Source organism: Taudactylus pleione, unplaced genomic scaffold (genome assembly GCF_031769625.1).
Source record: "Taudactylus pleione unplaced genomic scaffold, aTauple2 ptg001147l, whole genome shotgun sequence".
NCBI lineage: Eukaryota > Metazoa > Chordata > Amphibia > Anura > Myobatrachidae > Taudactylus > Taudactylus pleione.
In genome coordinates this window covers 25,765-49,083 of record NW_028285548.1, presented here as the reverse complement: position 1 = coordinate 49,083, position 23,319 = coordinate 25,765, and the positions used below count along the sequence as shown (strand labels likewise).

Below are 23,319 nucleotides of genomic sequence, written 5' to 3'. Positions count from 1 at the left end.
GCTGGCTGGCTGACTGTCTACTGTTGTCCATATACAATACATAGGGGCTGGCTGGCTACTGTTGTCCTTGTCCATATAGGGGCTGGATGTTGTCCTGTCCATAGGGGCTGGCTGGCTGTAGTGCTGTGTTGTCCAGGGGCTGCCCTGTCTGCTGTAGGGGTTCGCTCATACAAATAATTTTTACAGGGGCTGCCCTGTCTGCTGTAGGGGTACACTCATACAAATAATTTTTACAGGGGCTGCCCAGTCTGCTGTAGCGGTACGCCATTACAAATTATTTTTTACAGGGGCTGCCATGTCTGCTCATACAAATACCGACTGGCCAGTACTTTATCTCAGTCCACCTCCTCTCTCCCGCCAAGGCCCAACACACATACCCCCATGTATGATATTCAGCCATCTGAGGTCAGCATTTCACCGACTGCTGTCCTTTGATTAGTGATTTGGGCAGATATTTGGATTAGATCGCTCATTCTGTGTAAGCACTAAGGTGGATCAAATACCTATGCACAATACAGGTAGTGAATGTATGGGTGGAACCTACATTCAGCACATCCATTCACTAGGAACTGGAGAGGCCCTTTCAACTCACATATAGCATGCCTTTAATGCATGTAGTTGTAGATTTAATGTAATATCACTTTTTTCATTTGCTTGAGAATAGGACATGTGCTGTTCTTCTAAAACAGGGTATATTTTTCTCTTTACATTAAGTTTTCTATTAAAAAGTATTTTCTTGCATTGAATAATTCAAACAAAAAAAACAAAAAACAACATTGTTTAAAACCCCCACAACGTGAGCCATAAAAATAAATAAATGTGAGAATATAACCATCTGCCCATAATACTAGAATAATATTTTGCAGCTTTATTTTCTGGTCCTTTAGAGGACACCTAACAGCTCAAGGAAAGGATTTTTATTTGCGTAGAAGTAAAAGAAGAGAGACTACTGGCCAAACAGAAATCCAGTAAAAAGTAGACGTGTCCGTGACAGATTACTGGCGAGATGAATGCCACCTACTCTCTTTTCTCTGGATTGGACTCCAGCCATCAGTGTCATGATAGTGCTCCTCCTGACCTCCTCTGTAGTATGCGTCTCTGCTACTGTGGTAACTCTCCTTTTGATAAGGATGAGAGCTATGGCTTCTACTGGATCAGTGGCTGGAAGAGGAATCATATCAGTGTGGGGGAGAATGATCGGATTCATGACTGTACCGACTTTGTTGAGGCGGATAATGTGATGGCGAGTAACTGGGTTGGGCCATCATTGCTGTGCTGGATCCATGAGGGGCTTCCGACCTATAGAAGTTATTCATCATTGCTTGTCTTTGAAGACTGTACGGAGAAGAGTAAGATCTCTGATAGTTTGGAATAGGAGGGGAAAGTTCAGAGTATTTCGTGAACTCCCCATTGCCATCATGCCTGTGGTCATGTGTTGATGGACTGTTTCCAGTAAAACTGCCATTTCCTTGTGGTGAGTAGGCTGCGCTATTTGCTTCTGCGGAGCCATGGCTGCTTCCTGATCTGAATTGAATTTTCAGCGGCCTCCCAAAGAGTTTGATTCTATTTAACAAACTCATTCCATAGGGAACAGACTCCTCATGTTTGAAATTGACAAAAGCAAATTGTTTCGATTTTCCATCCTTGTCCTTTGGAATTTTAACGTTAATTGCAGGAGAAGCCTGCAGAAACAGCCCGAACAGGATCACCTCTGTGGCCCTGGGATCTAAGTTTCCCACGAACAGCACCCATCTCTCCCCTGAGTCCCGTCCTGTGTGCCCAGCAGCAGAAGTCGATGGGTGACGCGATGTCACCGCTCAGCGCCTTTTGGGGCCTAGTTTTTCAAACTGCCATCCTGTCTGCTACTGCAGTGCCACTCCTAGATGGGTCACGTGTTTGTGCCGCCCACTTGTGTCGCTTAGCATAGTCGTCCAGCCACCTTGGTGCAACCTTTTGGCCTAAAAAAAATATCGTGAGGTGTGAGGTGTTCAGAAGAGACTGGAAATGAGTGGAAAGTAATGTTATTGAGGTTAATGTCGGAACAAAAATAAATAAATTCTGTGATTTTACCTGTTTTTTTGCACCACACAGGGAGGCCCCTGTAAAAATTATTTGTATTTTGGTCAGCGTACCCCTGCATCACACAGGATAGTCCCTGTAAAAATTATTTGTATTTTGGGCAGCGAGCCATGCACCTCTACAGGACAGCCCCTGTAAAAATGATTTGTATTATTTTGCAGCAGCCCCTTGATAAGAGCACAGCACACCTGAGCACCTACATACACTGATGATAGGTGTGGCTGGCTAACACGGGACGCAGACAGAAAGTATATATATATATTTTTTTAACACTGATGGTAGGTGAAGAGAGCACCCCTGAAGGACGAGCACCCCCTGAACACAGCACTACAGCCAGACAGACAGCCCCTATGGACAGGACAACAGCCAGCCCCTATATGGACAACAGTAGCCAGCCAGCGTCAGCAACAGCTCCCAGCTCCCTCCCTCTTCACAGTAGCCAGCCAGCCCAGTATGTAATGTATCTCACAACACTAGCCAAGAGCACCCAGCTCCCTCCCTCTGCACGCACACTCCACAGTCGGAATGAAAAATGGCGGCGATCGCGAAACTTTTATAGAATCCAAAACCCGTGAGAATCCGACAGCGGAATGATGATGTTTTGCCTCGATTTCAGTTCCGAGCCAGGCGGGAAAACCCGAGCCTGACTCGGTTCCCAGCTCGGATCGGATGTCTCGGGGGGTTCGGATTTCTGAAATCAGAACCCGCTCATCCATAATAATTAGAAATGTTGGAGTTGTGTACTTGTCATTTTTTTTTGTGTCTGCAACAATAGTCTCAACAGGTAGCACCTCCCATTACATATATTCAGGGTGTGAAGTCTAGGGCCCTTCTCCACATGTATGTATGTATATATATATGTATGTATGTATGTATCTATCTATCTATGTATTGTTTTTGTCACCCTTCCTGTCTGTCTGCGTGGCCCTGTCTGTATGTATGTATGTATCTATCTAGCTATGTTTTACATGTATGTATGTATGTGTCTTTGTGACCCTTCCTGTCTGTCTGTGTGGCCCTGTCTGTATATATGTATGTATGTGTGTGTGTGTATATGTATGTATGTATCTATGTTTTACAGGTATGTATGTACGTATGCCTGTTTAGATATTCCCCGTATTCAATTTTCGCCTGTTTTGATTATCCCCGTATTCAATTTCAAAGACTTTTTGCCAGTGCGAAGTCTGTGTAAAAAAACGGGGATAACTTTTCACCATGTTTTATATGGTGAAAAAAAAGTGCAGAATTGGGGTTTAGGGGTGCAGGCTTAAAAAAAATAGCCTGCACCCCTGGGAGAGTCCTCTAAAAGTAATCTGTGTCAAAAAATAAAAAAAAAGTCCTCAGGACACCCCAAAAAATGTACTTTAATTTTGGGGTTAAAAAAAAATGTGGGAGAACAAACTTCTAAACCAGCTAAATTAATTCAGGGGGGTTCCCAAGTATGCATCAGGTGTTTTCTTCATTGCAGGTGGTAGCGGCAGGTGCATTTTTTAAGAATTTAAAAAAATGACTTTAGGGACTTGAAAATATGCTTGCACCCATTTTCAAGTACCCCAAATTTGATGGGACTAGTTATTTTTTCCCAAAAAATTATCTAAGTGCTATTCTTCACCCCTTCTTCTAAAGCTGCATTTATGCACCTTCCGCGGCTATTTAAAAAAATCCAGACTCCCTTCAGCAGGCAAAAACGGGGATACCCATAGTGATCCCCCATGTCTGGACATCTTTAGGGGGGTGCCAGGGACATTTCCTGAAAAATCCCTGATTTTTTCGATACTTACCTTTCAGCCGGGTCCTGATTCTGCAGCTTCTGAAATTGAATACGGGGTTAAGCCTCCGATGTGGAGCGAAAAGTCCGGCATACGAAAAGTCCGGACTTTTCGCTCCAAATTGAATACCCTCCTAAGTCGCAATACGTTGCTACTAGAATGCACCAGTAGACTGTATTGATTGATTTGATATGCGACACTTGTATATCTGTGTGCACATGAGCCTGCATATGAACTACAATGGAACTTGGAATGAAAAAGCTTCTACATTGTACAGATTCACACAGTTATACATGTATTACATTACATATCAAATGAATCAGCACAGGCTGCTGGTGTGTCCTAATCGCATTGCGACTTACTGTTGACAATTTTTTGTCAAAAAAAGATGGGGCTAGTAGAGTCTCACGGGACCTTGAGCGCTGTGATGGTCTTTTTAGTGCGACTGCAGCAAAGCCACATATGTATGTGTGTAAGTACGTATGTATGTGTCTATGTGTGACCCTGCCTTTATGTATGTATGTGTCTATGTGTGACCCTGCCTTTATGTATGTATGTGTCTATGTGTGACCCTGCCTTTATGTATGTATGTGTCTATGTGTGACCCTGCCTTTATGTATGTATGTGTCTATGTGTGACCCTGCCTTTATGTACAGTACAGTATATATGTATGTATGTGTCTATGTGTGACCATGTCTTTATGTACAGTATGTATATATGTATGTGTCTATGTGTGACCCTGTCTTTATGTACAGTATGTATATATGTATGTGTCTATGTGTGACCCTGCCTTTATGTACAGTATATATATATGTATGTGTCTATGTGTGACTCTGCCTTTATGTACAGTATATATATATATGTATGTGTCTATGTGTGACCCTGCCTTTATGTACAGTACAGTATGTATATATGTATGTGTCTATGTGTGACCCTGCCTTTATGTACAGTACGTATGTATGTGTCTATGTGTGACCCTGTCTTTATGTACAGTATGTATATATGTATGTGTCTATGTGTGACCCTGTCTTTATGTACAGTACAGTATGTATGTATGTGTCTATGTGTGACCCTGCCTTTATGTACAGTATGTATATATGTATGTGTCTATGTGTGACCCTGTCTTTATGTACAGTATGTATATATGTATGTGTCTATGTGTGACCCTGTCTTTATGTACAGTATGTATATATGTATGTGTCTATGTGTGACCCTGCCTTTATGTACAGTACAGTATGTATGTATGTGTCTATGTGTGACCCTGTCTTTATGTACAGTATGTATATATGTATGTGTCTATGTGTGACCCTGTCTTTATGTACAATATGTATGTATGTGTCTATGTGTGACCCTGCCTTTATGTACAGTACAGTATGTATGTATGTGTCTATGTGTGACCCTGTCTTTATGTACAGTATGTATATATGTATGTGTCTATGTGTGACCCTGTCTTTATGTACAGTATGTATATATGTATGTGTCTGTGTGACCCTGCCTTTATGTACAGTACAGTATGTATATATGTGTCTCTGTGTGACAGTCTTTATGTCCAGTATGTATATATGTATGTGTCTATGTGTGACCCTGCCTTTATGTACAGTACAGTATGTATGTATGTATGTGTCTATGTGTGACCCTGCCGTTATGTATGTATGTATATACAATACTCTGGTGGTATAGAGAATGTATGTATGTATGTGTCTATGGGGCAGATGTATGAAGCTCTGGAAAATTATAAAGTGGAGAGTAATAAACGACCAGCCAATCAGTTCCTAACTGTCATGTTACAGGCTGTGTTTGAAAAATGACAGTTGGGAGCTGATTGGTTGGTCATTTATCACTCTCCACTTTATCACTTCCCAGAGCTTCATATATCTGCCCCTATGTGTGACCCTGCCTGTATGAATGTATGTATGTATGTATGTGTGTGTGACCCTGCCTTTATGTATGTATGTATGTATGTATGTGTCTATGTGTGACCCTGCCCTTGTGTATGTGTATGTTATATGCACACATAAGAGGTTATTATTGTAAGAGAACCTTTGCTAGTATTACATTTGCCTGAGAAGACACTAATTGATCAGAATCTACCTCTTGGCTTAGGGGTGCCGCAAATAAATTTTGAGACCGTAAAAGTGCCACACACAGAGCTGGTCTATAGGGTAATTTGAATTTGATACATGAAGATCTAAATCTTTTAAGAATTTGCTCATCATGGACATTCTTAGGACACCCAGAGCCATGTTCTGCAGTCTTCAAACAGGGTCTGACATAATTTTTCCAGTTAATATTTCATATACAGTACTTAAACGGTTGTGTGACTCTAATATCAGTGCCTCTGGCAATAACAGTCATTTATGAAGCTACAAAGTGCAAAATCTTGACCTCCTGGTCAAAGCTGGGAGTGTCTGCAGGCTGCAAAAGTCTGCATTGTCTGGTGGAGTTGTAGGGCTGAATAGGGGCATTACTTGCTTTGTGCCAATTAGGCACACAAGGGCAAGTAGATTTACACTTAAGTGGAAAAGAAAGAGGCTCATGACCAGGGTGCCCATGCTCTGTCATATCACCTACAAGAGCATTTAACATACAGTATGTGGAAAGTCACCCTGGTCTGGAGACAATACTGTGCGCCACCTCCCTGTCACCGCCCAGGAATGCCATATTACAGTTTCAATACATTTTGTTCAAAATAGCAACTGCGTCTCTGTGTGAACACAATCGGGATGCGTTGCAGTGCAACTTAGACTCATGCGCAGTAAAATAGAAAATACCTCAACTACATCTGACATTGGCAGTGCGTGTGACTGCACTACAGCGTAAATCTAGCATTGCAGGAGAACTACAGTACAAGTTCTCTCATAGGGCCTACTATGCTCTATGGCAAAGTGATTTTACTGTAGTAACAGTTACATAATGTCAGTGAGCGCTGAATCAGTACATTTTGAAACCAAAAAATTAACCTTATTTGTCAGCACATTTATACCTGAATGGGCCCCATGGAGCCATCCCAGCGGGGTGTTAGTGTGGCTTCCGAGGGACTGCAGCCACAAACTTTCCAAAATGGCAAATAATTGTATATTAGCCATTATTCTTACTATAAAAGATATATATTGCTTCAGAGACTCCAATATAGTTTATGTAAGGACACAGGAGCATAATGATAGGCCTAGCAGTCCCTGCAGCTGCAGGGTTATCTATTGCCAAAAAGAGCTGATTAAGATTCAGGATCCTACTATTGCATATATAGATATTAGCCTAGAGAACCCATATTAATGAGGGTCTTCTGGCACAAAGCATACAGCATCAGTGCTATATCCCTGACATGAACGCGCAGCTTTGCTCAGTTAAGGCTGCCAGCCGCGATCACAGAATGAATTTGGAATTTACATATTACGCTCCCTGCTATGTGCAGGAAAACAGCATGTAAGTGCAGAGCTTCTTAGGCTGACAATATGCAGTTAGCCTGCTCCCTGCTGTGCATGTCTGGGACCTTAATAGATGTGTATTACTATGTGCTGGGCACTGGTGAAGTGAGGGTCCATCAAAACTTTGCCATAGGGCCCAGTAGCTCCTACTTACGGTCTTGTAAGGAAGTTTGGAGTTTTGCCTCATTACCACATTTGTAGTCTGTGTAATCCTGACAGTGTGATAGCTATAATTTGCCACCTATGAATGGGTGACTCAGCACCCATCAATCTTTGCACAGATATCATAGGCAGTGAGCAACAATCACTCAATGTCACACCTTGTACAGATAAGTCATTGCGAGGATATGAAGGTGAGCATGTCTCATGTTTGCCGAAAGAACATTACCCGCAGGGCAGAGAAATAATAATTAAACTAGTCATTTGATACATTTCAGGTAACCCTTTCCCTACCAGACGTGTATTTCTCAACAGTTAATGACTGGCCAGAGGGCTTCTCATTACAAGAAATAGTAGCCACTGACTGGCTCAAAGTGAAAAAAGAAGCCAACATTAAACCCTCCTCTTCTAGATGACAGCAGAAACAGAGTTCCTGAGCAGCTGTGGAATGACAGGAATGGAGGCCACACTCCAACCAGAGCTGAAACGTTTAAGGCATTTGTCTGCAATCTCCACCTCCCCAATTCGGAATACACGTGAGAATGAGCATTGGGGCTTCAGGTGTTTCTCTCAATAAGCTACTGTATCCCTCTCTCTGTCTCTCTTTCTCACATTTTATCTCTGTGTCTCACTCTGGGGGGTTATCAGATTCAGAGGTGGATGCAAGGAAGGCATTGGCTGATGTTTCCCCTCTGCTCATGCATATGCCCCAATGGTTACAGAGACCCAGAGAAATGGCAGCCATGGTCAGTCGGACATTCTGCTCGTGTCACAGGCAGGTCCAATGTCTGATGATGTGGGCGATGGTGCACCATCTTGTATACACATCCGTGGAATTGTGCCGTAGCCAGTTGGCATCTCAATAGGATACCCATCAGCCACGGCATTATCATAAAGATGCGTCCACCTCTGAATCACCCCCTCATGCCTCTATCTCTTTTTATATTGCTGTCTCTGTAAATTTTGTATGAGGCTCAGATTTTTTTTTAAACAATGCTCTATAATTTAAACATTTTTCATAAAACTGTTGTCCGCTCAGACTGTGAAATCAATATATTCAATAGTAAGTATTGAGTGCTATTACTCAACATACCTATATTTATCAGATTTAGATAATTTGGTGTGTGAATTTTTGTAATTATAATTTATATATTCATTAAAAACATATTTTATAATAAAGATTATTGGAGTCAATTTCATAAAATAATTGTATTATTATTTTTTTATCTTATATTTTTTAGGTGCCACTAAGTCTATGCAGAGTTGTACAAGAGTTAACATTAAAATACACAGCATAAGTTCTAAGTACAACAGTGAACAGTCCAAAGGAAAAATTGAAGTATTGCAATAAAACTACAGGCATGTAGATGTTTCAGGGTGGCCAACTGCAGGACAGCACTCAGCACTTGAAAGAAGAGGAGTCACTGTGGTATTTTGAAATTGGTGCAGGTTGCGAGCCAATCACAGCTCATGGACTGCCAGTCAATCAGTCGGCCATGGTGACCCAATCCCAGATTGACGCATCATGTCTCCACCTTCTTTTTACTAGTAAGCAGCACCTAGAGAGTCTGGTGGCAGTTAGGGAGTGGAAAAGAGCTCTCGAAGATCTCAAAGATGAAGAGACGCCACCGAAGAGAGAAGACCCAGTGGGAAGAAGACAGAAGATGTCGGAAGACAGAAGAAGAGATAAGACACCAGAAGAAAGGAAAAAGACTCTGGGTCAAACCTGAAGACTTCTAGACGCCAAAGCCCTGGCAGCAAGGGGAATCTTACAAAAAGTTTATACCGGTCCCTTTGCTGCTCAGGTGAAGTCTGTGAGTGTTAAAAAGTTGGTGGAGTCAAGCCAACGCAAAGAGTCAAGAGAAAAACTGGCGCTTGGCAAGTTGAGAAGCAGCACTGAACCCTGCGGGGAAGGCCCGGCGCAGAGAGTTTCCCTCTGTGTCTACCGAGGTTAGCAACAGCAGGTAAGGCCTCAGTGTGGCCAAGGTATGGTCTCAATAGGACGATGCTATCTTATCAATACCCACTATACCAACAGAGTATTGTCCCTTGCTAACTGGGTATTAGGCCTGAGGACCACTAGAGTTCAACATTAGGCTGTGTGCACTGTAAATAATCATGTAATCATCCCTACAAAGTCTTCTGATCATTAGAATGGGATGTAGTTAGTTTGCCGATGGACGCGATGCCGGCTGTTGAAATCCCGGCATCGGATTCCTGACCCTGGACTAAACATATGTGTCTAAAACCCAATGTCAGTTTATATACCGAAGCAAGAATATTGATAGCCACCATCCCGAAAGTATAATGGGGCAGCTTAGGTGTTGGCTGCAGGGGGAGGGTTATGTTTTGGCTCCAGGGGGGGTTAGGGTTTGGCACCACTGGGGGGAGGTTAATTTTGGGCACTAATGGGGAGTGTTAGGGTGTGGGTTAGGGAGGGTTAGGGTGCAAGAAGGGAGAGTGAGGCAGAAGGGGGGAGGGTTAGGATACTTGCATCCCTCTGGTCGGGATACTGAGCATCATGATGCCACTATCTGTATTTTGACAGTACCAGCATGTAGGAGAGGCTTGCTGGGACCTGTAGTTCCACAGCAAAAGACAATATCATCTTATCTATTTTTTACACCACACGACACTATTAACCAGAACCCACCGGCCAGGGGTGCCATGGATAGCCCCGGGCTATCAGCCTGGGCCTGGGGTGCCCTGGAGAGGGGGAACCCTTTATTGAGGGGTCCGCAGCTCCCCAGGAATCCCTGGCCTGGGCTGACTAGCGGTCAGGGGTAATACTTTGGTTGGGGGACCCATTGAAAGGGTTTCCCTAGCTGTGGCATTACCCTCCCACTAGAAACAGTCCAATGTTTGTTCTGGTAACTCAAAGGGGAACCCTACGCATTTTTTCCCCCTATATTTTCATAACCAGGACCGGATCAGAGCCCAGTGCTGGTTGCGCAAAATACAGGGGACCTCTACATCTTTTGTCCCCTGTATTCTGTCAACCAGGGCTGGTTCTGAATAGCCTGGTGCTGGTTGTGCTTAATACGGGGAACCCCTATGTCATTTGTCCCCTGTATTTAGCACAACTAGTACTGGGTCTCCAAAGCCTGGTGCTGGTTGCTCTATTGGGGAGGGGCCCACACTGTTTTTTTTTTTTATTTTACACTGGTTTTAATTTTTTTTAACACAGAAGCACAGATGGATCTCACTGATCCCATCCATACGTCTGTGTTTAGTTATGTACACACAGATGCATGTATCACGGTTCTCCTTTATCCATGCATGCATCTGTACGTTCCAGTTAGTGAAAACCGAACGGTAAATAGAAATTAATAATACGAATGACAACGAATGATTACACCATCGAACAACACGAATGACAGAAACTCTGCAACTTAGTAAATTAAGTAACCTGTTAGAAAAATTAAACACATGAATCCGGGCGATGTCATCCGAGATTGATCTCGGATGACATAGAATAGAAATCGTCACCTTAGTAAATTTACTAAGGGTCGAGTTTGTGTGAGTTTGCAAACTCACATGAGTTTAGGCATTTTTTTCATCTCACAAATTTACTAAAGACAAACTCGAGTGAGTTTGAAGTGAGTTCTCTTTTTTCACTGTTAAAACTCATGTAAGTTTGCAAACTCAAAAAAACTCACCATCGGCCAAAATAGGAAGAACTTTAGATGAAAAAGATGCAACTCATAAATTTACTAGGATTCGAGTCTCCAATCTCGTGTGAGATTGTAGCAAACTCACTGTGAAATAGAAGTTTTAAACACTCACCTTCTGAGCTGCGAGTTTGGCTGAAACATACACAAATCATTGTGATTTGTGTATGTTTTTTTTAACTCTGATAAGTAGGGATAATCAATTTTTTCAAAATTAAGTGAGGTCCCCCCCAAAAATACTATCCAGCCCCGGACTTGCCTGCCTGTCCTGGTACCTAGCGGTCAGGGCTGATGCTGTGGCTGGGGGGCCCGGTGAAAGGGCACCCCTGGCTGTGGCATCAGCCCCCCCGCTAGAAAGGGTCCAGTGCTGGTTTTAATTTTAGGAGTACCCCTACGCAAATTTTTTACCCCTATAATTAAACCAGGACTGGCCCTGCAGCCTGGTGCTGGTACCTAATTTACGGTGGAACCCTACTCTTTTTGTTCCCCGTAATTTTAGGTACTAGGACAGGCTGGCAAGTCCGGGGATGGTTAAGCTTTAGGGGGGGACCTTATGTCATTTTTTTTTTTTATTATTTAACCCGTTTTTTACAGGTCTTCTTAACACACAAGCAGCTTACACATATTTCACTGATATGTGCAGGCTGCTTGCTCGGGTGAGTTTGGAAGAGAGAAAACACTGCAATCTTGGGTGAGGTAATCTCATCTAAACTCTCCTTAAACTCTCCTTAAACTCACCTCTAAACTCTCCTCTAAACGCACAATTTGGAGGAAAAACTCAATCTGCTTCACCATCGAAAAACTCACTTTCACCTAAACTCACTTCTTAGTAAATTTGCGAGTTGTTGAAGGGAAAACTCACCCGAGTTTTGGTGAAGCAAAGTGAGTTTAAAAACTAAAAAACTCGACCAAACTCGAATCTTAGTAAATTTACCCCTTAGTGTCAACTGCAATAGAAAACATTCAGTACAAAAATGGCCTACAAAATTAATGTGCAGTCTCTATCATGGAGAGGATGGCCATTTCAACGGGTCACTGGAAGAGAATTTTGTGCTTTATGCAGCCTGGACCACTCCTTTGTCTTCTTTCAATTTCATGATTAATTCCCGGCCAGCATATATAGTTTCTCGCCAAATTCCTAACTTTAACAGTTCTCTAGTGGCCTTGATGGAATATAGGCAAGATTTTTCTTTGGAGTTTAGGTGACATCACCACTCTTGTGTTTCATGTTAAGGCTCCTAGGCATATTGACAATTGGTCTCTCCTTCCAGAATAGCTATCATCAATTTAGTTGCAGGCAAGACAGCGCTTTTTCAGTGTCAGCACTGTCAGTGGAGTTCTTTTCGTTGTTGACTACCTGGTGCACATCAGGTTATTTAAATCTGTCCTAGGTCTGTCTCTTTTTCCAGTGGTGATCCAGCGCCTTCTCAGAATGGAACACTCTTCTCTATGTGGTTTTGCTTGTGGTTTCTTAAAAAAACCTTGTCACAGATCCAGTAATGACTGGTGTTATGGGTGAATCCACAACATAAACATGGGTGACTCCAGACAATTTTTTTTTCTATGTGTGGCCTACTCCAAGCCTTTCTGCTGTAATTTTGCTGTATCCTTGGCCAATGTTTCCATGGAAATACGCCATGCTGGGGTGCCAAGAGGACAGGGGGTACTAATTATCTGGGCCTGGGCAAGCTTCTGAGTAAGATAGACATCCCACTTAGCAACATGGCACCATATTTTGCATAATTGTTTTCTGGAGTGGATGTGGCCATGACTCACAGATTTGGCCACTCTTTCTTCAGTACCAGGGCCCCATGGGTGTCTCAACGGCCCTGAGCCCATGGACAGGGCCCTTTCTAGAATTAGGTCAGGTTCGGATAGCAGTCTTTTCTGATTGTTTTTCGACAATCATACAACACACTAATTGGTCTATAAGTGTATCTAAGGGTGTCTGTAAAGGTGGGTACACACCTAAACAACCGATTTGCCTACACCCTGGACATGTTTGCCGGTACACACCAGGAAGATTTAATAAATGACTAAACAATCACTGGGCCTGATTCAGACCCGGTCGCTATCTGCGTATGCTCGCTAGATGCGAATGCAAATTTTTCAAAGTGATGCCACGGTAAGCGATCGCTCACCAAGGCATAAGCACGCCCACCAAGTCTTAGTGAGCGGTCACTTTGTGTGAGCGTACGCCCAATCACAAAAGCAGAGCCACCCACCAGCACAGGTCATCTACTGGAATTGTATTAAAACATTGGTACATCGAGCACCATTGTATGCTAACGCAGTGCTTGCGGGACCTTTAACCTACTGCAAGCATTGCGAGGAAATCAGGATAAAAAAATGGCAAGTGAAGTGTACTATGACGCTGCCTGTTAATTATGCACGCCTCTGAAAACGGTGATGAAACACTCAGGCACGCCTGCGTTCGCACCTCCAACCCCCCGTTATTAGTGTCCTGCCCCTGTTCCCACCCTCAAACGGCCTCTCCTGTCATTCATTACCCTGGGCTGCCTTTGCTGAGCGAGCGGGTTGCGAACGCAGTGTGTAGTTCGTGCACGCGCAGAACGAAGCGTGCGCACCCGCGTACGCAGAACCCGCTTGCGAGCGCACAGCGCGAGTGAGCGGCTCTGAATCAGGCCCTCTGTTCCATCCTTCATTAATATGTACAGCCTCACATGCGATAATGTATGATTGGCTGTGCATCATGGGCAATCACGCCATACCGCATGCGACCGCTGGAGTGTGCAAATCGGACATACACACTGCACGATATGCCCGATTTGTCATTCTGATTTGGCTAAATCGGCCAAATTGGTCCGATATATTGTACATGTGTGTACCAGGCCTAAGTCCCACTCCACATTGGCAATAATTTCTTTAATTATGCCACATATTTTGTTACAGATTCTCTCTGGTGCTGACAGGGTCTATGAAGTCATTACAGGTTTCTGTGTGGATAGGTTTCTATTGCCAAATGTATCAAGTTCCGAAAAAAACATAACTTTTAGATTTTGCTTTTTAAAATGTTGAGCAGTATATATTGGGTTAAATGTGAAGGTGATAGCATATCATTATAATTTGGGTGACAATAACAATATGGAACAGTGCCAGAACTAGAGAATGGTGGGCACAGGTGCAAGAATATGCTTTGGGCCCCCCTATGCAGTGCCCCACATAGTGGTACCCCTATGCAGTGCCCCTTGTATAGTGCCCCCAGTAGTAGCCCCCCGCTATGCCGTGCTCCCAGTAGTAGTCCCCCCTATATGCAGAGCCCCCAGTAGTAGTCCCCCCTATGTGCAGTGCCCCCAGTAGTAACCCCCCCTATGTGCAGGGCCCCTAGTAGTAGTCCCCACTATGTGCTGTGTACCCAGTAATATTCCCCGCTATGTGCACTGCCTCCAGTAGTAGCCCCCCCTATGTGCAGTGCCCCCAGTAGTAGTTCCCCTTATAGGCAGTGCCCCCAGTAGTAGTCCCCCCTATGTGCAATGCCCCCAGTAGTAGTCCCCGGTATGTGCAGTGCCCCCAGTAGTAATCCCCCCTATGTGCAGGGCCCCTAGTAGTAGTCCCCACTATGTGCTGTGTACCCAGTAATATTCCCCGCTATGTGCACTGCCTCCAGTAGTAGCCCCCCCTTTGTGCAGTGCCCCCAGTAGTAGTTCCCCTTATAGGCAGTGCCCCCAGTAGTAGTCCCCCCTATGTGCAGTGCCCCCAGTAGTAGTTCCCCTTATAGGCAGTGCCCCCAGTAGTAGTTCCACCTATGTGCACTGCCTCCAGTAGTAGCCCCCCCTATGTGCAGTGCCCCCAGTAGTAGTTCCCCTTATAGGCAGTGCCCCCAGTAGTAGTCCCCCCTATGTTCAGTGCCCCCAGTAGTAGTCTCCCCTATGTGCAGTGCCCCCAGTAGTAATCCCCCCTATGTGCAGGGCCCCTAGTAGTAGTCCCGACTATGTGCTGTGTACCCAGTAATATTCCCCGCTATGTGCACTGCCTCCAGTAGTAGCCCCCACTATGTGCAGTGCCCCCAGTAGTAGTTCCCCTTATAGGCAGTACCCCCAGTAGTAGTCCGCCTATATAACAAACACACAAAAAAAAAACACTTCCCTGAATCCCCACTGTCTACTCCTCCAACCTCCCGACCTGCTCTCTCTCTGCACTATGGGAGAGACCTCATGACGTCTCTCCCATCACCCACTGCGGGATGTAACTTTGCACCTGAGCAAAACCATGTTGCAATACAACGGAAGAAAATACATATATTTTTATTTACATGCAGGGTAAATACTGGCTGCTTTTGCCCACAAATACTATATTTATATTTCAGCTAGGATACGCCTCTCCCACATCTATATCTCACTGCACATTTCTTTTATCTTCCCTACCTGCAGTGCAACATGGTTTTGCTCGGATGCTTTGCTTCCAACTCTGAATCAGCACCAGAATGTGTAAAGTACAGTATGAATATATAGATAGAAAATCTCATGCTGATCCTAGGGTGGCTGAAGGCATGGGCTGACAGGGCTGTTACTTAAGGGCGCATCCCTATTATTACATTTTATTTATAGGGCGCCACAAGTGGTCCGCAGCGCCATACATACAGTAAAGGGTACACAGAACATTACATTACAATACAGTAACCAACTTATAAACAGAGCACAAGTAACAATTAGCAACACAATTCTCCATACACAGTACAGCTGGGAAGGTAAAGGCTGTCATAGAAGTGCTGTGAGACAGTGGGAAGGAGGACCCTGCTCCTAGGAGCTTACAATCCCTATGCCCCCAGATGTCTCCTGAACTAATTTGCCACTAGAAAAGATCCCCTTTGCCTTGCCTGAAGAACCTTGGCCCTCATTCAGACCCACTCGCAAGCGGGCGCACGTACGTTAGGCGTACGTACAAAAATATTTAAATTCAATGGCTCGCTCGTATTTTCGTTCGCATCTAAAATTCCTCCCTAAACTCTGACGACCCCTCCTCTAACTAACGAGCGTACGAAATAGCGAGCGTACATCCCCGAAATGGCTTGAAAGGAACGCACGCACAAGTATAAACAGGAAGTGGCCTTGTCAGATGTCGATTACCTGCTCCTTTATTCTGCCTACCTCCATCAATCATATCATGCCAATCAATGTATCAATTAGCTTAATTGTTTTTTTTTTTTCAACACAATGCAAGAAACTTTACTCTTGTCCGTGTTTGTGTTTACCCGCAGAATACGTACGGATGAAACATTCGCTTTTATTGTTCCAAAAACATGTGAACCACAATTAAACAATTGTTCTATTGCTGTGGATCCCCGCATATTTCCCTGGGTTCATTTCTTTATTTAAATTTGCTTACGCATGTCACTGCATCAAGCCTATCATAACTCTCCAGAGATTTCTGGCCCTGTCGAACACATGACTCATACACTAACCAATAAAATTGCTCCTGTTAATTTCCAAAATACATTAGCCAATCAGAAAATTTTTACACACTTTATCAAAAATGATTTTTAAGAAAAACACCATTGCCATCATGAGAGCCTCCGCATTCACCAGGCGCGAGCTGCTGGTGCTTACGGAGGTCATGGATCGCCGGATCACCAGCCAACCTCAACCCATCACCAACCGGCAGAAGCGCTCCGCGTATGCGGAGGCACGGTCCCGCCTGCGGTCCTTCGGCTCACGCCGCAACATCGGGCAGCTGGAGCGCAGGTGGTCCGACCTGCAACGGCGAATGCCCCGCTTGCTGGCATGCTTTCGCATGCAGATCCTGGAAAGTAAGTGTTATGTATTGTGGTTTTAATGTTTGTGTTTGTGGGGCAAACTGCGTGTGCATGTTTTCCTTTCTGTCCTATTTATTATTTGTACTCATATCTGCGTGTGCATGTTTTCCTGTCTGTCCTATTTATTATTTGTACTCATATCTGCGTGTGCATGTTTTCCTGTCTGTCCTATTTATTATTTGTACTCATATCTGCGTGTGCATGTTTTCCCTCTATTTCTGATTTATTCATTCTACTCCTATTTGGCTTATTTTTTGGTTTTTTTTTTTTTTTTAGTTTTGGTCCCCGGATTTGTCCATAAACTAACCGCAATTTCTTTGACATATTTTAGGGGGACAGCCAAGACTCCGCCGTCACCGTCCATCCAGACGGTGTTCCCGGCCACTATCCCCAACCCCCAGCCAACACTCCACCCCAAATCTTTCCCCTATTCCCCACTCCTCCCCATCCTTCCCAGACCCTCTCCCAAAAATGTCAGGCCTCCTTCCCCTCCGTCCCACTTCCCCCTCTCCTCCACCCACCCCTCTTCCAATTACCCCCTCCCCGGAGTCCATCATAACTCCTCCCCATTCTTTGGGGAATGACGGATCCTCCGAGGAGGATCATGGAGGCATTTCCGGAGCTCCCGTTTTGGCTCCCGGTATGTTTTTATTTTGTTTTTTTTTAAAGCACAAACTGTTTGTATGTAATCATGTGTCGTGCCTTTCTTCGTGTTTTTGTGGCTTGACTTTTGGTGATTTTGCAGTTTGCCTTTACCTCTTCCTGGTGATTTCAACATACACATATCACACCTGTGGGAATTTGTACATAGGCCTTGTATTTTTGCCAGCACCCCCTTTTTTTTTTTTTTTTTAGGTTTAGGAGTGATTTCGTTGTGTTTTTGTTTTTTTAATGTGGATTCCCTATTGTTGTATTAACCCACACACTTTTCTCACCCACAGAGGAACAGAGGCGTCGGCAAGAGGTGGCGGATTGTGTTGGCCAGATGCGCCAACATGTAATTGGCATTCTGGTGGCCCTCGACCGGCTGTCTGGCCTCCTTCGCCAGTAGTTTTTTTATTTTTGTTAACTTTTCTAAATAAATTTATTCAGACAAATATACGTTCTGGCTCTTTTTTTAAATCCAAAACAAAGATAGTTTAGCATGACATAAGTAGACTGTTCCTGCAAGGATTTCCCTTTTTTAAAAGTTAGATTGTGTTTTGTCTTTGTATGTCAAACAGACACAAGAAACACATAACAGTAACAATGTCATTTCCCTTTTTGGGTGTAGTGTCAATTACATATTTCTACATTTTACAGGTTCCTAGTTGGTGCGCAAGCTGCTTAGGCCAATCTTACAAATCCCAAGGTTGGGCCAGGCTTCCTTTTGGTGTGGGTTGGGAAGCTGAAAACATATTTCAGTTTAGCTCAACTGGCGTCAGTACTGGATTACCCCTTAGTCAAATGTAACTTGTGTTAACCTGGTTACACTTGCTGTTAACGTCCCAAAAAAGGAAGACCATTTCACTCTCCAAACATTTATTCACAACATAACAGAGAAAACAAAGTGGTCACTCCCAAAAAAAGAACACAGTGATAAATTCAAATACAACACATACCAAGAAATAATTAACTAAAAACAAAAAATCAAGAACTGGTTGACGAAGGACCATGCCAACATGATTCCACAAACATGGCGTTGCGATATGGATTCCAGAATATATGCCCAAAAGGACCAGATCCAGGTTTGGTAAGGGTAGCAGGAAGTAGTGAGCGTTGGAGTGCCAAAGATTATGTGAACAAACAGAAGATGGTGAGAAAAAAAAAACAAAATTAGATGTTCGCAAACAAACACAAACACATTAGGTATAAACACTGTAGTTTTGTTACAACTTACCTAAAAAATCTGGCCACCACATCATCGCGTATGGCCCCCCCACATACTGACCTCCGACCAACCTCGGGGGGGCCATCCTCAGGTAAGGCATCCTCTGGCTGCATTGGGACACCACTCTTTATGGCAATGTTGTGAAATATCCCACACAGGACCACAATTTTAGACACCATATCCGGCACATACATGAGCTCGCCACCAGAGCGGTGGAGGCATCTGAATCGGCCTTTTAAAAGGCCGATACAGCACTCCACCACTTGCCTGGTGGCTGTAAGTGCGGAATTATATGCACTTTGTGGCCCTGGTGTGGGAGCCAAATAAGGAGTGAGCAGCCAGGACATGCAAGGGTATCCACTGTCTCCTGTGAAAAAAAATAGACAACATCAGGAACACTGTGTATCAAGCTTAACATTGTTATGTACTAAAGGTCTCCACTTACCCAGAAGCCACGCATCACCAGCTTGTAGGTTGGTTAATTTCTGCCATATCCCTGATTGCCGGATGACGAAGGAGTCATGAGCACTTCCTGGTAATTTAGCATTCAGGGACAGGATCTGGAGGGAGGCATCACATACCACCATTACATTCAGGGAGTGATAGTGTTTACGGTTTCTAAATATTGCCTCCAGCCGTGCTGGAGGCTGAAGTGGTATGTGAGTACCATCCACAACCCCTATGATGTGTGGGAAGCCAGCTATTTGGTAAAAATTGGCCTTGGTCACACTAAGGGCACCCATATCCAAAGGCATTTTAATAAAATGATGGAGGTGCTTGAAAAGTGCCTCCATCACTGCCCTCAGGATCCGGGAAAAGGAGGATTGGGAGATGCCCGCCACTATTCCCACCGTTGTTTGAAACGATCCTGAGGCACAGAAATGTAACACCGCCATAAATTGCGTCAGTGGTGGTATTGCTGTTGGACTGTCAATTTGCCGCTCAAGATCACTTTCTATTAATGAGAGAGTGTCTATGATGATTTTGGGAGGTAGACGGTAGCGTCTTAAAACCTCATCATCGGGCATTCCAAAAAGGGTGACACGTGTTCGAAATATCTGGGGCCTTGCATGCCTACGATGCCTACGCCTGGGACGAGTTTGAGGTTGGTCGTCTTCCGGGAGCAGGGCCAGAACAATTCGCCCCAGATCTACCTGAAATTCAAAGTTTCCAATGTAAGGCTTTTGAGCCACCCCAAAAGTACCATAAAACAACTTAGCTTTATGATACCATCCATAGCTGCTTACATGCCGGGGTATTGTCATGATACGTATAAACTGTAAAAAAGCCAAAAATGAGACATCAAAAATTTAGAGGGTGATTTTATGTTTGTCAAATTGGTGCAAGCCAACACATAAAATAGGCGAAACACACATTTGGCCATCGATGAAAATGACATTGCACACCGTACGTCAAATAGGGGTCAAATGGACCCCAAAAATGGAAAAGGGAAAAGCAAAACTGGTTTACATAATGAATAAGCCTCGAAAAATGCGTTAATTATTTCGCAAATGCAAGTCACTACACCAACAGTCAAAAATGCGTTAATTATTTCGCAAATGCAAGTCACTACACCAACAGTCAAAAATGCGTTAATTATTTCGCAAATGCAAGTCACTACACCAACAGTCAAAAATGCGTTAATTATTTCGCAAATGCAAGTCACTACACCAACAGTGAAAAATGCGTTAATTAGTTCGCAAATGCAAGTCACTACACCAACAGTCAAAAATGCGTTAATTATTTCGCAAATGCAAGTCACTACACCAACAGTGAAAAATGCGTTAATTAGTTCGCAAATGCAAGTCACTACACCAACAGTCAAAAATGCGTTAATTATTTCGCAAATGCAAGTCACTACACCAACAGTCAAAAATGCGTTAATTATTTCGCAAATGCAAGTCACTACACCAACAGTCAAAAATGCGTTAATTATTTCGCAAATGCAAGTCACTACATCAACAGTCAAAAATGCGTTAATTATTTCGCAAATGCAAGTCACTACACCAACAGTGAAAAATGCGTTAATTATTTCGCAAATGCAAGTCACTACACCAACAGTGAAAAATGCGTTAATTAGTTCGCAAATGCAAGTCACTACACCAACAGTCAAAAATGCGTTAATTATTTCGCAAATGCAAGTCACTACACCAACAGTGAAAAATGCGTTAATTAGTTCGCAAATGCAAGTCACTACACCAACAGTCAAAAATGCGTTAATTATTTCGCAAATGCAAGTCACTACACCAACAGTCAAAAATGCGTTAATTATTTCGCAAATGCAAGTCACTACACCAACAGTCAAAAATGCGTTAATTATTTCGCAAATGCAAGTCACTACATCAACAGTCAAAAATGCGTTAATTATTTCGCAAATGCAAGTCACTACACCAACAGTGAAAAATGCGTTAATTATTTCGCAAATGCAAGTCACTACATCAACAGTCAAAAATGCGTTAATTATTTCGCAAATGCAAGTCACTACACCAACAGTGAAAAATGCGTTAATTAGTTCGCAAATGCAAGTCACTACACCAACAGTCAAAAATGCGTTAATTATTTCGCAAATGCAAGTCACTACACCAACAGTGAAAAATGCGTTAATTAGTTCGCAAATGCAAGTCACTACACCAACAGTCAAAAATGCGTTAATTAGTTCGCAAATGCAAGAAAAATAATGGACTTACCAAAATCGAATATATAAGATTTCCCTCAAAAAGGTCTTTGGGTCCGAAAGCCAAAACAAACTAAAATAGATGAAATTAGTGTTAAAAAAAAAATATAAAACAAAAAACCAGAAGTAGACACCAATTGGCCACAAATTAGACTGCACAAAACTTACCAAATCAGGAAACGATGGCAAAAAATAAACCAAAAAAATGCGAACGGAAAACCAAAACAACTGTAGCAAACCAAAAAAAATACAAACACCGCCAAATCCTCCAACCGCAAACAACCAAATCCAACCAACTTAACCGCCAACAATCCAACAACGCAACCTCGACTCCACACACACCAAGCCATAAATAGTGTTTATTTTCCCGCACAAATTAAGGATGAATCATAGGGACGCACAATCAATGATGCGGCCGCAAACTAAGGACGCATGTATAAATACGTCACGAAATCACATTTAATTTCTGGTTGATTTCATTCTGGAAGCAGAGACATGGCTTCAGACCAGGGAAACAATGGCCAAAATTCCGGCGGTAAGGCCTTCATGCATTTTGTCTCAATGATTCTTTTAAAACATAATATTGTGCAAGTTGTGAAGTGGCTAAATCTGCATATTTACCAAATAGGTGAGGAGGATGACATGGAAGAGACTGCTGGCCCCAGTCAACCCGCCAAAGCTGCCAAAAAAAAAAGGCAGCCACATTTCACAAGCAAGGAGATGGAGGTTTTGATCCAGAAGTGCGTTGACATCCTGCCCCAGGCAGCCAGGAATATGAGCCAAAGCCAGAAGTGGAGAATGTGGGAGGAGGTCGCCGTTGCTGTCAATAGGGTGGGTGATTATGTCCGTCTAGCCCGGGATGTCAAACGGCGGTAAGTAAACACTTTCCCATCCTATAAACAAACCCCATTGTAAAAAAAAGGATAATGGTTCCAATTTCATTCCACAGATGGGTAGACTTCAAATATCGTCTCAAGCAAAAACTTGCCGACAGGGCTAGGCATGCAAGGGGGACAGGTGGGGGTCCCACCCCTGTGTCATTGGAGTTGACAGACTTAGAAGAGCTGGCACAGGGGTGTGTGCAGGCTGTGGAGGTGTTTGGCGTGTCCAACATGGATACGGACATGCCAGACTTTGCGGCTCCTCATGTTGGCCAAGGTAAGTCTTGTGATGTCACCAACTCTGAAATGCTATTGTCCCAATATGTAGATTCTAATGTGAGTCTTTTCGCATTTTTCCTAACAGAGACAGAGGCGGATGAGTCTGCTCCAGAGGGGAGCCTTGGCCGCAGAATTTCTGCTGGCTCTGCAGGGGAGGAACCAGTACATCCGGCTGAGGACCCTGCAGAAGCCAGTCCAGGGCGTGCCCCCTCGCAGGCAGTGGGCCTCCTCACAGAACTCAATTTTAAATCGGATTTCCATACGGAGATTCTGCAGAGGATGGACGCCAGTCTGATACGGGTGGCTGAGGCCCTGGAGCAAAATGCTGCGGCCAACGTGACCATTGCTCAGGCCCTGGCGGAAAATACCAGGGCCAACATCCGCATCGCCGATGCCCTGGAGCAGCTCGTTCGCCAGCACATGGTGGAGCCGACCTCCCTTCCTGCCAAATGTGCTTAGCCCTGTGCCTAGTCCAGAGGCCACAACATCTGCCTCTGGACAGGCCAGCCCGATGGCATCCCGGACCCGGTCTGGCGCCCACCCTCACCCAGCCAAACGGGCGAGAAAACGGTGACAGCAATGGCGACTTTTCCCACACTCCTTCTGTGCTTGGCTCATATTCCTTTCTGGTCAAAACTTCCCTCTCCTTTCTTGTGAAATGTTTTTAATTTTGGTATTTACGTTTATGTTACCAGTTATGGCTTTTTTTTTTTTTTTTACAAATATCTTTGCCACAAAA

The 23,319-nt window shown here is 43.8% G+C and overlaps 1 pseudogene; it reads right to left on the bottom strand.

Annotated features, from left to right (window-relative positions):
* Positions 1-995: 995 nt before the first annotated feature.
* On the bottom strand, positions 996-8,319 carry LOC148453471 (RNA-binding protein 7 pseudogene; annotated as a pseudogene).
* Positions 8,320-23,319: the final 15,000 nt, after the last annotated feature.